Source organism: Rattus norvegicus, chromosome Y (genome assembly GCF_021556685.1).
Source record: "Rattus norvegicus strain SHRSP/BbbUtx chromosome Y, alternate assembly SHRSP_T2T, whole genome shotgun sequence".
In the NCBI taxonomy this organism is placed as follows: domain Eukaryota; kingdom Metazoa; phylum Chordata; class Mammalia; order Rodentia; family Muridae; genus Rattus; species Rattus norvegicus.
Genome location: NC_141555.1, coordinates 26,853,273 through 26,858,098, shown reverse-complemented (window position 1 = coordinate 26,858,098; position 4,826 = coordinate 26,853,273).

Genomic DNA, 4,826 nt, shown 5'->3' with positions numbered 1-4,826 from the left:
TGAAAACAACAAATTTTGCTTTCATAACAGGAAAAAAGAAAAGGACTGTTTGCTGCACGATCTCTTGATATCACGGAACAATTCTTCCAACACTACAAAGTGAAATCTCATAAAGAAATGGGTACCCGAAGCCACAGTTTCTTACCTTCTATTTGGTTGTGCACACTGTGACCACCATTTCATTTTAACCAGGTTTAACGCAAAGGTATTCTCTGCCCCAAGAATCCAATTCTACTATATTGACATATTCAGCCATGTTCAGATAAATTTAATCACCAAGCACACCAAAGTAAGGATTTATAAAATATCCAACAGAAACATGGGAAGAAATGCTACAAATATAAATTCATACAGAATAAATAAACAAAAGGTCATTTACTTTTTGTAACACAACATCTGTCTATTTTCATTGTATTGATTGGTTCTCTGTATATTCAGAAGCCAAGAAAATTGTATTTAAGCCAGGACACAATTTGTGAGTTTTAGTTCTCTCTATTATATAGACTATGAAGACTAACACTTAGATATCAATGCTTAATAGAAAGCAATTTTACATGTTGTGTCATTTAACTATTTCTCAGATTTTTTTGTATAATTGAAAAAGTATAGCTAAATCTTGTTATTTAATATTTTTCCCACTCAATTTCAATATCTACTTTAACTCTGAGTAATAAGTCCAAATGGGATCTGATTACATATATTGGCCACATACGTATTTTTCTAAAAATTATAAGGCAAAGTTTTATATGCTAGAATGTACACTTTTGGGAGTACTGGAATTTAGTTCATCCTTTTTCATTACTTTTCTCTGAAAGACTATTTTTTACTAATTTGTTTCAAATTTTTAGAAGTATTGTTGTGTGTGTTTTTGTGTGTGTGAGTGTGCCTGTGTGAGTATACATACATACATATACATGTATATTTTATAATTCAAATATAATAAGACCAGAGAAAGTAGCTTGAGTGATATTGATAATTTATGGACACAGTGAATTTTTATATATGCCATATATATAACCTTGAAAATATTTTCTGAGTATTTTTTCAAAAGCAATTTTTAAATATGTATACTAGATCAAACATGCTAATTGCAGTTTTCGCTTTTTCCACACTAATTTTATCTCATTAGATGTCTAGAATGAAATATATGAATCCCTGAATCATATATTAACTCCAACTGTAGGTAGAATCAATGATGGATCTTATTTTTCTCACCTTTACTTCATAAATTATATATTTAATATGCTCTATTTATATTAGAAACGTGTGCCACATTATACATATATATATATATATATGTATTCGTTGATAACTTCCTTCTGTAAACAAACATTAAGAATTAATGATTTATATACATTATTACAAAATCTAAGAACATTCAGTGTCTTCCATAATCAACTACCATAATGCATAAATATTAGAATCATTTCCTGACTGACGCTATTAACAAAAAGTACTTGATGTACCATTCCTATAAACTAATTTAGATATTATCCATCTGAGTTTCTTCAAAGAAATGTCTAACTTTTAGTAAAGGGAAATATAGTAAAATTGTTACTGTCTTTGAATCACAAATGATGTCAGTATTTTTTTCATTCTATATTTCTTTAAATTGTAAAATACAGTTTTGTTTAAATAAGTCATAACAAAAAGGGACATATTGATTATAGAGAGCAAAAGAGACCAAATGAAATTAATTCCAAACTCTAATATTTGAGCCAATATCAGAAATGGGAAATGATATTTTACTATTAATTTAAGGAGACATAATGTCATTTTTATTTAATAATTTTCCTGAATATTTTATGTATTTTCAGTTCAAATGGTATCTCCTTTTCTCCCTCTCCCATAAACCCCCCTTCCAGCTTCTTTGAAGATGTTCCCATTTCCACCAACTCACTTCAACCTCAATGCCCTGGCATTACCCTACACTGGGGAAACAAGTCTTCACTGGATTAAAGGATTTTAATTCCAATCATGCTGGACAGTGCATTTCTCTGCCACACATGTGGCTGGAATCATTGGTTCCTCAAACTGTACTCACTAGTGGGTTGTTTAATCCCCCTAATTTCTGGTGGGGTCTTGTTGGTTGATATTGTTGTTCTTCCTGGGGTTTTGCAAACCCCTTCAGCTCATTAAGTATTTTCTCTAAAACTTCCATTGAAACCCCCATGTTTAATCCAATGGTTAGCTGCAACCATCCTCATTTATATCAGTAGGGATCTGTCAGAGCCTCTCAGGAGACATCCATATCTGATTTCTATCAGCAAGGATTTGTTGGCATGAGCAATGAAGTCTGAATTGGGTGGCGGCATAGTGGATGGATCCCCACGTGGGGCAGTCTCTGGTTGACCCTTTCTTCAGTCCCTGCTTGACTCTTTATCATTGTATTTCCTTCCATGAATATTTTGTTCCTTCTTCTTAGAAACAATGTAGCATCCACATTTTGGTCTTCTTTTAGTTTGGGCTTCATATGACCTGTGGATTCTTTCTTATGAATTCCACACTTTTGGGTTGATACACACTTCCAATTAGTTTATATTATTTGTGTTATTACCTCACACAGAATGATAATTTCTAATTCCATCCTAAGAATTTTATGCAAACATTGTTTTTGATAGCTTAGGATACAGGGTGTAAATATACCACATTTCCTTTATCCATTTCTTTGTTGAGGGACATCTGGGTTCTTTTCAGCTTCTGGCAAATATATGTATATATGTATATATGTATATATGTATATATGTATATATGTGTGTGTGTGTTTATACATACAATATATGTGTGAGTATTTATGCAGATATATATATATATATATATATATATATATATATATATATATATATATATATATATATATATATAGTTGCTTTCCACATATAGCATCATGTGTCCTTGTTATATGTTGGAGCATCTTTTGGGTAAATACCCAAGAAGTGGTATTGCAGGATCCTCATGTAGAACAAATTTTGTTAGAAAATTCCAGATTGATTTCCAGAGTGGTTATACCAGCTTGCAATCCCACCAACATTGGAGGAGTGTTCCTCTTTCTCCACACCCTTTTAAGTATCATTTGTCTACTGAATTTGTTTTTATCTTAGCCATTCTGATTGGTGTGCTGTGGAATCTCAGGGTTTTTTTTTTTTTTTGTTTTGTTTTGTTTGATTTGTTTTTTTTTTTTTTTTTGATTTCCATTTACCCGATGGCTAAGGATGTTGATATTCCTCAGTTAAGAATTCACTGTTTAGCTCTATACACAATTTTGATAGGACTATTTGATTCCCTGTAACATAATTCATTGAGTCTTTGTATAGATTGAATTTAGCCCTCTATCAATTGGAGGATTGATAAAGATCTTTTCTTAATCGGTTGGTTGCTTCTTTTTGCTAATGACAGTGCCCTTTGCCTTACAAAAGCTTTACAATTTTATGAAGTTCCATTTGTCAAATCTTTATCTTAGAGCATAAGCCATTTGTTTTATATTCAGGAAATTTCTCCAGTGCCCAAGTGTACAAGACTCTTTGACATTTTTCTTCTACTAGGGTTAGGTTATATGGTTTTATGTGGAGACCCTTGATCCACTTTTACTTGAGCTTTGTATGCGGTGATAAGAATTGATTGATTTAACTTCTTCTACATGCTAATTTCCAGTCAAACCAGCACTATTTGTTGAAAATGCTATGTTTTTTCCATTGGATGATTTTGGCTCCTTTGTCAAATACCAAGTTCCTGGTGTTTGCCTTCATTTCTGGGTCTTCAATTCTATTCCATTGATCTGGGTATTTGTCTCTGTACCATAACCATTAAATTCTTATCATTATTTTTCTGTTACACAGTTTGAGGTAAGGTATAGTGATTCCCAAAGAAGGAAAAGATCTTTACCAATCCTGCAAAAGATAGAGTCCTTATATCCAAAATATACAAAGAACTCAAGAAATTAGACCGCATTGAGACAAATAGCCCTATTAAAAAATGGGGTCAGAGCTAAACAAAGAATTCACAGCTGAGGAATGCCGAATGGCTGAGAAACGCCTAAAGAAATGTTCAACATCTTTAGTAATAAGGGAAATGCAAATCAAAACAACCCTGAGGTTTCACCTCACACCAGTGAGAATAGCTAAGATCAAAAACTCAGGTGACAGCAGATGCTGGCGAGGATGCGGAGAAAGAGGAACACTCCTCCATTTTTGGTGGGATTGCAGACTGGTAAAACCATTCTGGAAATCAGTCTGGAGGTTCCTCAGAAAACTGGACATTGAACTGCCTGAGGATCCAGCTCTACCTCTCTTGGGCATATAACCAAAAGATGCCCCCAACATATAAAAAAGACACGTGCTCCACTATGTTTATAGCAGCCTTATTTATAATAGCCAGAAGCTGGAAAGAACCCAGATGCCCTTCAACAGAGGAATGGATACAGAAGATATGGTACATCTACACAATGGAATATTACTCATCTATCAATAACATTGCCTTTATGAAATTCATAGGCAAATTGATTGAACTGGAAAATATCAAACTGAGTGATGTAATCCAATCACAAAAAAAAAAAACACACATGGTATGCACTCATTAATATGTTGCTATTAGCCTAAATGCTTGAATTACCCAAGAGGCCTAGAACACATGAAATTCAAGACTGATGATCAAAATGTGAATGCTTCACTCATTCTTTAAAATGGGAATAAGCGTACCCTTGGCAGGGAAGAGAGAGGCAACATAAAAACAGAGACAGAAGGAACACCCATTCAGAGCCTGCCCCACATGTGGCCCATACATATACAGCTACCCAATTAGACAAGATGGATGAAGCAAAGAAGTGCAGG